Below are 12,965 nucleotides of genomic sequence, written 5' to 3' on the forward strand. Positions count from 1 at the left end.
ATTTTCTACTTGTACAGCAAGTAGCCGTAATTTGGGTCAGTGACAATGTGCTTCTTTGGAACAGTGGCTGAGGTCCAGATACGCTGCCATTCCCTGGCCAGATCTGGAGACATGAGGGGGGCGCATGTGGTCCATATTGGCTCTGGAGCTCATTGTGTCCCCAGCCAGTTCCCAGACTGGAGCATTCTGCTTCCTGACTGCCAATGGAATTGGGCAAAGCCCACCTCCTTTCTCTGCTTCTCCAGGGTGCAGGGAATTAAACAAGGGTCTGATCAAGCAATCGTGAGTGACTGACTCAGGGCTCTCCTCTCAGACACTTGGGGATCAGCCAGGGGGACAAGGAACAGAGAGACACCCAGAGCCATAATCCTATATTAACTCACCCACCCGGGGATCCTCCTTATGCCACGTAGCAATGCAGCCATGCAAGACACTCAAATCACGGCAACTAGCAAGGTTCCAATGTGGGACCTTTAGCACCAGCCTGTCCCACTGGTTGCTGGATGAGGAGCTCTGAGCTGGAAATAAGGAGCGGGCTCTTCTCCTGTCTCCAGGAGGCATCCACTGCAGGGAACCTAGCCAGCCCCACTCCCCGGGCTGTGTCATGCCCTGGCACAGTGCCCTTACCTCCCCCACTCTGGCTGTATTCTTGTAGCCCAAGAGCCTTCTGTCCTGGTGCCAGTCATTGCACCAGAGATCTTCCGCGTCACGTATGGTCAGGCCTGGAAGAGAGAGAGAGAGAGAGAGACTTTTCTCCTCATTCTGGCTGCAGTTCCAGTGTCCTTCCAATCCCATTGGTGGCTCCACAGTGGAGTGGAGAAGACCAGAGGCAGAGAGAGACTGGGGTCCCATTATCCACCTGTGGTCACTCTCAGTCCCCTATTGGGTTCCGTGTCCCAGCTGGGTTCCTTACCCCTCTGTCGGAGCAGCAGCTGGTAGAGCCGGTAAGTCCCCTCCCTGGCCTGCCGGCTGATGTCCTTGTCTGGATCGCTGACAAATAGAGCCAGCTGGGCCACATGGTGCCCCATCTTAGGGAACTCGGCTGAGATCTAATGGAAGGGAGAGGAGAGGGGACTCCATCAGTATTTTCCTGTCAGCTCCCTGTCCCCCCTGGGCCAGAGGGCTCCTTCCCCTTAGCCCCTCTGCAGGAGGTGCTGGGGGAGAGGAGCTTGAGATCGACCCTTCATTTGCTCTGCTGCCAAGGGAGCCCGGAGCTGCTTTGGGATGCCAAGGGGCTGGAGCATGGTCCCCTTAAAGGCCAGGGACAACACTGAACCAGGACAAGAAGAACTTGACTCAAGCCGAGCTCAGTCCCTGCTCTGACTCTGCCTCCCCATTAAGAACCCTCCTAAGCCACGGCCCCGGGAGCAGCAGATCCTGCAGCCCGCCAGAGCCAGCCCGCCTCTGCCGGGAGCCAGCAAGCTGGGGTTGGAGGTCACTTACGTCAAACTCAGGGAGGGTGACTGTGTATCTGAGCAGGGCTGTGCTGCTCCTGATGGCCCTGGCTCGCTCCTGCGACACCCTGGACACGACCCAGAAGTTGACATGCTGTGGGGAAAGGAGGCAGGTCAGACTCAATGGCCAGCTGCACCTGCTTTGCAAATGAGCCCCACGCCCCCAGCCCCAGGGGCCTGAGACATTCTGCACAGGGGGGAATATCTCAGGCCTTGATGGCAGAGCTTTAGAAGGGGATTCTTTCCCCCAGAACACAGCTTGTACCTTGCAGGTCACAACTTGTCAGCATCTCTCTACATTGGGACAATGTTCGGGGTTGGGGCTGGTCCCATCTTCCCAGAACTCCTGATTCCTGAACAGTTCACCAGAAAGGAGACTGAACCCTCGCCCTTCCCTGCTATGCAAATCCTTGGGGGGGTGTAGGGAGTGACTGAGAGCACAATCCCCCAGGAATTTCAGATCAGATCAGAGGGAAGGGCTGATTCCCTGGGGTCCTCCTTGTTTCTCTAGGAAGGAACGTGTGCCTCTTCTCTGAGAACCATCTCCCAAATCTCATGGGGGGGTGTGTTGAAGGGGCGGGGGAAGGGTGGGTTTTCAGACTCTCACTCCCCAAGACAGCCAGGAGCCCTGTGGTTCGTGCTCCGCAGAACGAGGCAGAGCTCTGGCTTGAAATCCCAGCTCTTTCCTCTGTCCCTCAAGAAGGAAGGACCTGACACTGCATTGCACTGACCTCCCCAACCAAGGACGGCCTACTGGGGACCCAGCTAGGAGGACAGAGTAGAAAATGGATCTTCCAGGCTCTCCTTACCAGTCCCCCAAAGAGTTCAGGTAAAATGGGGCTCACCTCCAAGATGAAGTGGAGCCTGTCTGTGTCTGGGGACTCTGCCAGCAGATTCCCCAGCATGGCATCCAGGACCTCTGGGATGACTTTGTGCAGAGCCTGCAAAGCATGGGTCAGAGTTAGGGAACCTGAGCCTACACCTGCCACAGGATGGGAAGAGGGGTCGCTGGGAAGCAGAGGGGGGGAGGGATAGCTCAGTGGTTTGAGCATTGGCCTGCTAAACCCAGGGTTGTGAGTTCAATCCTTGAGGGGGCCATTTAGGGATCTGGAGCAAAAATTGGGGATTGGTCCTGCTTCAAGCAGGGGTTTGGACTAGATGACCTCCTGAGGTCCCTTCCAACCCTAACCTTCTATGAATCTATGAAGCACTGGGGAGACTCCCAAACACATCTCCTGGCCTCTCTCCTTCACATCCCACTGCAGGCAATTCGCAAGAATTGATGACCCCTGGACCTTTGATCCATGAGCTTCGCAGGTCTCTGCAGAGGGCCTTGTAGGCAGAAGAGTATGAAACAGCCAAGTTGCTATGGATGGAAGCTGGGTTTCTGGGCAAAACACGGCTTATGAAAGAAAGAAAGAAAGAAAGAAAGAAAGAAAGAAAGAAATCCCCCAGAGAGGGGTAATCTCTTCCCTGATGGAGGGAAGGATCCAACCCTGCAGCTTGTTCCATCTCCGCTACCCCACCCCTAAATCTGGAGCTCCAGCGAATCAAGGGAGCAGGACCGAGGACCACTCTGGAAGAGGAGGAGGATGGAGGAGGAGGAGGTACCTGGATGCCGGTGGTGTCCTTCTCCGTGCCCAGGGTGAAGACGGAGTGAAGGGCAGCTCGCAAGAGGTGGGTCTCTAGGGCTGGCTCCAGGGCAGGTTTCATGGTGCTGGCAAGAGAGAGGAGCTGGTGTTAGACTGTGCAGTATGGGGGTGGGACTGTCGCCAACACGGACACCAACCCACAGGGATAGAGGCACAGGCTGGCGAGAATGGAAACTGAGGCACTGAGCTCGGGAATGACAAGGCCAAGGCGTCCCAGACAGACAGTGGCAGGACAAGAATAGCTCCTGTTCCCTGGAGCCTGCTGCTCCTCCTGTATCTGAGCCCGGGAGTGAGCCCCTCCCCAAGGCCCCTGTCATGTGATGGGAGTGAAAAGAAGAGCCCCGCCAGGAGAGAGTGACCCTTCCCTCCCCACCATCTCTGCCAGAGGCGCCACTCTTGGGAGGTGACTCCCAGCCTTGGGCCTGAGCAGCACTGGGGTGAGGGGAGCCGGCGGGGTGGGGCTTTCTCCGTACCAGAGGTTGCCCACTGCAGCCAGGGAGTGGGCGAGGATGGCGCTGGGTGACGAGTCGTCGGGAAGCTCCTCGATGAGCTCCTGTGAGACGCGAAGGAGACAAAGGAGCGTGTGAGATTCAGGCCCGACTGACACCTCCCAGTGAGGAGATGACACAGCCAGTGCCCCACATGGCCAGCGGGATCCCTCTCCTCCCGCCAGCTGCCGTATGGCGTGTCTCACTCACCACGATCCTCTTCGCCACAGCTGCCTTGCAGCAGCGCGGCTCCAGCGTGTCTTCCCCTCTCTCCCGTGCAGCCAGACATGCGGGGTAGATGGCTTGAAGGAACAGGAGCTGCTGCTCCTCATCCTGGACCCACCAGGAGTGGGGTATAGCGAGAGAGAACCTGTTAGTGAGGGACCTTCCTGCCCCACCCACACCATCTCCAGGGCTCAGGCCTCAATGGGGGATTGTGGGGACCCGCCTATTCTCCAAATCCCCCACCACTCCTATGCAAGCAGGATCAGGAACTGGGACAGTGCCCGTGGGGGGAGACGACCTCGGCTGTTGTGGGAAATACACCCCCATCTTGGGGGTCCCACATCATGGATGTAAAAGGGCCCCATTAGGGGTGGTAGATCAGGAGGGAGAAGACCCTCGGCAGGGGGTGGGGATGCTGGGAAGGGACAGGGCCATCTTGGTTCCAGCCCAGGTGGGGAACATTTGTACCTTATCTCTGCACTGGAGCTGCTCTCGGATGACCTTGAGAGCAGCTTCATCTTTGGCCACGTCCACCCCTTCCTCCTGCTCCGAATCCAGGGGGGTCCCTGCACCCAGGAGAGAAGGGAACAGGGTGATGCCTGCTGCCACTTGGGGGATGGACGGGGGCGTGGTGGGCAGAGCAGGATTCAAGACCCCCCTTCCCACCTCAGGCACCCAGGGCAGATGGGACCCCAAACCTCCCTCTCAGGGATGCCGTCAGCCCCCAACAGCTGCCGAAGCCCAGAGCAGAGCCCCCCTCCCCTGCCCAGGACCCCAGGGGAGGGGCCTGTTCCCCCCGCCCGGAGCAGCAAGGACCAAGGTGGCAGCAGCTCTTCACGCCCCCACCCCCAGGGCCCCGTGCGAAGGGGCAGCTGTGTGACGGCTGCTGCTGTCCGTGGGGTTCGCGGGCCTCAGGCCAGACACCTGGGCTGGGGACCCCCCCCTCCCGGTCTCCCTGGGAGAGCGTCTGGGCCCAGGGGGTTCACATCCCGTCCTCAGCCCTCCCGGAGCCCAGCCCGGCTCCTCACCTGGCACAAAGCCGTGGCGCCCGTTGGCCTGGCTGCTGCCAAAGACCCAGGTGCTGCCGCGGTCCCAGGCTGAGCTGCCGGTGCTGGGCCAGGGACCTTCCCCCTCCTGGCCGGCGGGGGCTGGAAGGGCCTCAGAGACCGGGCAGGGCGAGGCCTCCTGATGGGAAGGAGGGCTGGGCTCCTGGGGCCGCTGCTGCCCACACAACCAGCCGCAGAGCCACCCTGCCCGGCGCCCCTCCTGGGCTGGGTCCTGTCTGCAAAACCGCAGCCTGGGCCAGCTCCACCGGGGCCTGGTCGGGGCCGCTCCCAGCTCGGCGCCTGCGCCGGGAGCCGGGGTCCTTTTCCAGAAGGCCGGGCACTTCCGCCGTCTGGGCTGGACGGGAGCTGCTTCCCCGCCAGCGGGGACGCAGGGCTTGCTCTGCCCCTCGGGAAGGCGGCAGCTGCTTCCCTCAGGCTCTGGGGTCACCTGCAGAGCCTTCCTCCGCAACATCCGCAGGAGCCTGGCCATCCTGGAACCGAGCGGGGAGCAGGGCTGAGTCTGGGCTCAAGGCAGCCTTTCACTCCTGGGCCTTTTCCGGCCCTCCTCCTCCCTGCTCCAACCACGGCCGCCCCCTCTGCCCCCACAGGAGTGCAGGGAGAGCCATCTACACACACGGGCAGGAGTTCGTTGCACGATCTGCTCCCAACGTTCCCCCTCGTAATCCCTGCTGCTGCAATATCCAGGAAGTCTCATCCTTTTCCAGCAATGGGGTCAGTCCCAAAGACCATCGCTTCCTCTGGACAAGCAGCCCCCTCCTGTCATCCCAGGCCACACTCCCACCCAGGCTTGAGAAGGAAGAGAAACCAGGAGTCCGGACTTCTCCTGGGAAACCATTCCCACGTCAAAGTCACAAAGACCCTTGGCACAGGAAGACCAGGGCCCTCCTCGTTCCCCCTTGATTTCCCCAGCTCAGAGACTGTCAGTCTGGGGAACAGTGTCCCACAAGGGAAGGGCTGGAAGCCCCATTGCTGGAACCTTTCCAAACACACTGGAGACGGCTCTGGAGAAGCCCCTGCCCTGTCTAAGAGTGAGGGGCTCTTGGGGGCTGATTGCAAATGAAATCCCCCTTTGGAGGTATTCTCTCTCTGTTTCTGCCTCTCCCCACACAGACAGGGGAAGCCACCTAGGAACCCGAATGCCACTCACGTGCTCTCAGTGATGGTATGATGGATGGCGGATGTTCAGGGTCAGCAAACGTCCCTCGCCCTCCTCCTCACTCTCCAAGCCCAAGGCAGGCTGGAGAGGGTGGTGACCTCAGGAGTTACCCTGCCCAGCCAGCAGGCAGGGTGATGACACGAGGGCGATCGACTGGCTGTGAAAAAAAGAGTCTGTCTCATTGCCAAGGGATGGAGAAACTCTGCCAGCAGCAGGGGGTTCAGAACACTGCCCTAGGGTGGAGGAGACAGCGACTCCAGGATCCTGACATCCCAGCACTTCCAGAGCGCAGGAAATAAGGTGTGAACATTTTCATGGAAACCGTTTTCTGTCAGAAAACCCATTCAGGCAAAACCACTTTGTTTCTTGAAATCATAACAAGTAAGATAAAATTCTTTGCAAAAATATTTGTTTGCAAAAGAAGAGCATCTCCTGTTTGTCACAGTGCATTAAACTGCCTCGTCGTACACAAAGAGGAGACACAATGCTCTGGAAAATTAGACGAGATGCTTCAGTCTGAGCTAAGTAGTTGCTGCTCTTCACAATTTCAAAAGAATAAAATGCAAATCAAATCGAATATTAGGTCATAATCTGCTATGGCTCAGTGTGATAGGACACCCCCGAGTCTGCACTGCTCCGAGTGACACTCTTCAGTGGATCCCCATCACCCACCCATGGCGAGGTAGGTGGGAGAGGATTGTTAGTTGTCCTTGACAGAAGGAGAAACGAAGGCTGAGAAAGGAGCAGGGACTTGTTCAAGAGGATCATGAACTGCTCCAAGACAATGAATGGAGAGCAGCATCAACATTGGTCAAACATCTAACTAGTTGTGACTTATTTGCTTGGTCATAAAAGAGAGCAACAAAGACCAGAGTCAATAGCCCCCTCCTCAGCCAATCAAGGTTGAGACTTTGAGGGGTGGGAGGCTAAGAGGTCACACCAAATAGCCCAAAGAATGGCCCAGGTCACCACCGAGGGGATCACTCTCGGAGCACTAGTCCAGTCTCACCTCTCTGTGAGGGCCTCCCACAACCCCCATCCCCACCCTTGCTCCACCCACAGAACTCCTGGTGGTGGGAGGAGAGCAGAGGAAAAGGACAAAGGAAGCAAGAAGAGAAAGGTAGGAGGGACAGAGGAAAAGGAAAAACAAATAGGAGAACCCCCAATGTCCCCAGTAATTCTAAGGGACAAAGTCCTAGGTCGGAAATAAAATGCTGCCCCCACAATCTAGTGTTTTCCTTTCCTAAAAATCAGCCGGCACCTGATGGATCAGACTGAACAGGTTCCAAACCTCTCCGAGGCTCTTACCTTCTCTACAGGGACGTCTGTTTTCGAGCAAAACCACTACAAGAAAAGGAGAAAACTCCGAAGAGGGTCCTCCTTGCGCTCACGTACGTGCAAGTGAATGCTCTCTCAGTCCTCCAGGGGAGACCTCGAGAAGGAGACGTGCTGAAGCAAAGCCACAGGGATCTCCGAGGTGGCCCCTGTCCTGCACCCCTGTCCTGCCTGGCTGATGTCAAGATCTCTCTGTGAGATCATCGCCTCCCCACCGCCTTTGTCCAATCGGCTGAGGTCCTGCCAAAGGCCCTTGTGATGTCACTGCCACACCCAGCCCTCCCCTGCAGTGCTGATGTCCTGCCCCTGTCCAGCCACACTGGATGTTTGAGCTGCTTCCCCTGGATCACCCCACGCAATGAGCGTTCATTGTGGGGATGACACCGACCACACAGTAGAACACAGAGGTTCTTCCCCAGGCCGCAATTAGCTTTTCACAAGTTAGTCGACTTTATGGCCAGAAGGAACCGTTAGAGCATTTAATCTGATCCCCTGCGTATCCTAAGGCCTCCTGTATGTCAGAAGAGCTGGGCTTTTCTTTTACTCAAACATTTTCCAGAAAGGCATCTAGTCTTTATTCGAAGAGATCAAGAGATGGAGAAGCCATCATTTCTCTTGGTACTTTGTGCCAAGGACGAACCACCCTCTGACAAATCTGGGTCTTATTATCATTATACTTTTTCTGATTTCTGCTTCCATCCATGGGGTCTTGTCATGCCTTTCTCTGCGACATAAAAGAGCCCTTTTATACTCGACATTTTCTCTCCATGAAGTCAAGCAACTCACCTCTCATTTGTCTTTTGTATCTACTAAACAGATTGAGCTTTTTCAATGTCTCATTAGAAGGCATCATCCCCATCACTCAATTTCGAATCTTTTCTGTACCTCTCCAATTGTTTTAACATAATATTCAAAATGTGGACACAAGAACTGGATTCAACATTCCAACATCAGTCTCACCAATGCTGTTTCACTTCCCTTTCCATCCTCACTACTCTATCCATCCAAGAATGGCTTTAACCTTTTTTACCACAGTTTCACATTGACAGATCATGCTGAGCAGTTTGTCCACTATGGCCCCGAAATCCTTTTCAGGGTCACTGCTTTCCAGTGGATTGTCCCCCATTCTATAGGGTGCCGCCTGAATCCTTTGTTACTGGAGGTATGGGGTTGCATTTGGCTGTATTAAAACCTAATTATTTAGTAAGCATTTTAGAAGAACTAGCCCATTAGAGAGAGAATCATGAATTACTCAAAGACAATGAATGGAGAAAAGCGGCAAGAGCAATCAAATACATGTTTGGTTACGGCCTATTTTCTTGATTTTAAAAGAGGGTAACAAGGACCTGAGTCTCCTCCCTCACAATAGCCCCAAGCGCCCCCAATCAGCATTGAGACTCTGAGAAGCAGAAAGCTGAGAGTTCTCACCAGATGACCCGGGTCACCACCGGAGGGAGTCACTCTTAGAGCACCATTCCAGCCACATGTCTTTGGGAGGGCCTCCCGCAATGAGAGTTGGAGTGCAACCCCCCATCCCCTCCGGCCCCCGCTCCACACACAGAGCTCCTGGTGGTGGGAGGAGAGCAGAGGAAAAGGACAAAGGAAGCAAGAAGAGAAAGGTAGGAGGGACAGAGGAAAAGGAAAAACAAATAGGAGAACCCCCAATGTCCCCAGTAATTCTAAGGGACAAAGTCCTAGGTCGGAAATAAAATGCTGCCCCTACAATCTAGTGTTTTCCTTTCCTAAAAATCAGCCGGCACCTGATGGATCAGACTGAACAGGTTCCAAACCTCTTCGAGGCTCTTACCTTCTATACAGGGACGTCTGTTTTTGAGCAAAACTACGAAAAGAAAAGGAGAAAACTCCGAAGAGGGTCCTCCTTGCGCTCACGTAAGTGCAAGTGAATGCTCTCTCAGTCCTCCAGGAGAGACCTCGAGAAGGAGACGTGCTGAAGCAAAGCCACAGGGATCTCCGAGGTGGCCCCTGTCCTGCACCCCTGTCCTGCCTGGCTGATGTCAAGACCTCTCTGTGAGGTCATCGCCTCCCCACCACCTTTGTCCAATCGACTGAGGTCCTGCCAAAGGCCCTTGTGATGTCACTGCCACACCCACCCCTCCTTTGCAGTGCTGATGTCCTGCCCCTGTCCAGCCACACCGGATGTTTGAGCTGCTTCCCCTGGATCACCCCATGCAATGAGCGTTCATTGTGGGCTCAAGCCAAATACACAGTAAAACTTCAGAGGCTTCTCCCCATGCAACGCACAGTTTTTCATAAATTAGTAGACTTTATGGACAGAAGAGACAATTAGAGCATGTCTTCTGACCCCCTGCATATCACATGGTTTCTGTAGAGCATAGGAGCTAGTTTTTGACTACACATGTTCCAGAAAGGCATGTAGTCTTCATTAGAAGACATCAAGAGGTGGGGAATTCCCACCACTTCCCTTTCTAGTTTGTTCCTTTGGGGATTCATCCTCACGGTTGAATATGTGTGCCCTCTTTCTCATATGAATTGGTCTCTTTTGAGTTTCCAGCCACTGGGTCTTCTTATGCTTTTCTCTGCTAGATCCATGAGCCCTTTCATACACGATAGTTTCTCTCCATAAAGTCACTTCAACACTTCAATGACGTCACCTCCCGATCTTTTTTATCATCTAAACAGGCTGAGCTCTTTCAATAGCTCCCTCGCAGGCATTTTTCTCCAGCCCTCAAAACGTTTCATTGCTTTTTGCTGCCCCATCTCCAATATTTCCAAATCTTTTTCAAAGGTGGACGCCAAAACTGGATGCAGGACTCCATGATCCATCTTCCGCATGGTGTGTCACCTCCCTGTGCTCCTCATTGCTCTTTTCATACATCTAATGATGGCTTTAGCCCCATTCACCACAGCATCACCCTGGGTGCTCTTGTTGAATGGCTTGCCCAGCATGGCCCCGAAATCCTCTTCACAGTCAGTGCTTTCCTGGGTACACTGCCCCATTCTGTAGGTGTGGCCTGCATGCTTTGTTCCAGCGATAGGACCCTTCCTTTGGTTCTTTTCAAAGTGGTTTTCTTTGAATGGGTCCAGCTTCTCAAGGGATCCGATTGCTCTGTGTCACTGCCCTCTCCTCATCATTAATTACCACTCTGCTACTATTTTATCACCCACCAATGTTAGCAGCAGTGATTTTTTTATTTGGGTTGCAGTTCCTTGATATTTATTTTCAAGAATTAGTCCCTGAGAGCATCTTCATATCCCTAGTGCCCAGAACCTGCTCCTCACAGCACAGCGAGAAAAGGCCGCGCAGCCCAGCTGTGCCGTAGGGGCTAAGCACAGAACGAACTTCAGAGCTTGTGCCATCCATAGCTTCTGAACAACATGTGGGGGGTCATCAGCTTAGAAATACACTCTAGACCGGTAGCGCAGACAGGCCCCAAATGTATCTAAGTGTCCCGCCTTGAAAAACAGGAGAGAAGAAAACATAACCTTGAGTAGCGTTATTTTATAGTTGTGGAAACTGAGGCACACAGAAGCAAAGAGATTCGCTCATGGTCAAAAAGCCAGGAATAGAAAACGGCAGATCTGCTGATAGTCAGTCCCGGCCCCTAGCCGTGTTTGTCCTGGCCTCTCTGCTTCAGCTCCAGTGACAACCCGAGTCGAGGTTTTCTTCATCTCCGTGTCCTTTAACTTCACGTCACTGCAGAAGAAAGATTGTTTCTGAGCAGCTGGCTCTAATGCATGGAGATGTCTTTCCAGAAGACGTGCTCTGGCTCAGTCCCATGTCGTGGGTTTCCTGGAGGAAGCGCTCGGTGACGTTCTAGGGCCTGTGTTACACAGAAGATGGACAGAATGGTCCTTTCTGACCTTCATTTTTTTCTTTCGCTCGGAGGATAACGCTGGACATTTTCTCTCATTCACTTTCCTTTGGAATAATTTCAATCCAGTCCAAAGGATTTCCTCTTCCATTATGTCTTCAGCACCTTTCCTAGCAAACAGTTACTGTTCGAGCCCAGGTTTCCAGTTTCAGGCTGTCCCAGGGTGAGATGGCCATGAAAGGGGTAGTAGCTGAACTGAACCTCTCCCCAGGTGAAGGGAATAAATTACGGGGTTCACGTGAGAAGGAGCAGCATGTAACTAGGATCCAGGCCTGTTGGGCGATATAAGAACAGCCTGTGCTCAGCCAGGAGAGAGACCCGCAATGGGAGCAGGCCTGGGAGGGGCTTAGATAGTCCTTTCAAGGCAGTTTGGGTACACAGTAGGGGATGGAACAGCCAAGCTGCTAGGGTCGGGAGCTGGGCCTCCTGGCAGAGTCCAAGAACGAAAGCACAGCATCTGCCAGGAAGGGAGTCCCCACAGAGGGACACTGTAATCTCCCAGGGAGGGAAAAGGCTCTCACTGCCATTTCTTAACCTCATGGGGTGTTCTCCTGCTCCGCCAACCCCACCCGTATTTCAGCATCTCCAGGTGCCTGAGGGAGCAGGAACCAGAGGCCATCCTGCAGCTGGGACAGAGATGGAGGTTGAGGACCTACCTGCCCGTGGTGCCCATGGTGCAGGACAGCCCTCAGAACATGCGAATGCAGCTCCAGATCTGGGAGCAGCTTCCCTTTGCTGGACGACACCTTGCAGGTTGCGGGGAGTGAGACAGGCACTAACTTTTGGTAACCCTCAGTGGGATCAGAGGGTAATGGTTTGTAGAAAGTGGTGTTGGAGAGCTTTACAAAAACTAGGCAAGCCATTTACAACACACACTTTGCTTCTCTACAAAAGAAAAAGGACACTAAACCATCTAAACTACTACATGCCACAAGGGGCCACAACAGTGGTTCCTTTAACCCACCCAGCAATATTGTTAATCTATCCAGCTATAGTCTTAGCCCAGCAGAAGAAGCTGTCCTATCTCGGGGCCTCTCCTTCTCCCCCCTACCCCCACGAACAGGATACAGTTCTGTGGTGACCTAGAATCCTATTTTCTACGTCTCCGACTCAAGGAATATTTCCAACACACCTCTGAACAGCACACTAACTCACAGAGAGCTTCCTACCAAGACTACAAAAAGAAGGATTCTGGGTGGACTCCTCCTGAAGGTCGAAACAACAGACTGGACTTCTACAGAGAGTGCTTCCGCTGACGTGCACGGGCTGAAATTGTGGAAAAGCAGCATCACTTGCCCCATAACCTCAGCCGTGCAGAACACAACGCCACCCACAGCCTCAGAAACAGCTCGACATCGTAATCCAAAAGGCTGATAAAGGAGGTGCTGTCGTCATCATGAATAGGTCGGAATATGACACAGACAGCTCACAGACAGCTGCAGCAGCACAGGAGCTAGCAAACAGAGCTGTAAACAGGGGAGTTTGAGTGGGAGTTTGAAAGGGGAGTTTGTCTTGTGGTGCTTGTGTGGGGTTTGGTTTTGCTGTGGGTGGTGGTGTTTTGGTGTGGTTTGTGTTTCCCAGATTAACAGGATTTAGGTGGGAAGGCTATGACAGATTCAGAGGTGGCAGTGGGAGTGACCCATGTAGCAGATGACACAATGAAGATGACTGGATGTGGAAGCTGTGGTATGTACATGATCCTGGAGGGGGCACCTGGTAAGAGTTTTGTCTGCA

The sequence above is a fragment of the Lepidochelys kempii genome, chromosome 14 (genome assembly GCF_965140285.1).
Source record: "Lepidochelys kempii isolate rLepKem1 chromosome 14, rLepKem1.hap1, whole genome shotgun sequence".
In the NCBI taxonomy this organism is placed as follows: Eukaryota; Metazoa; Chordata; order Testudines; family Cheloniidae; genus Lepidochelys; species Lepidochelys kempii.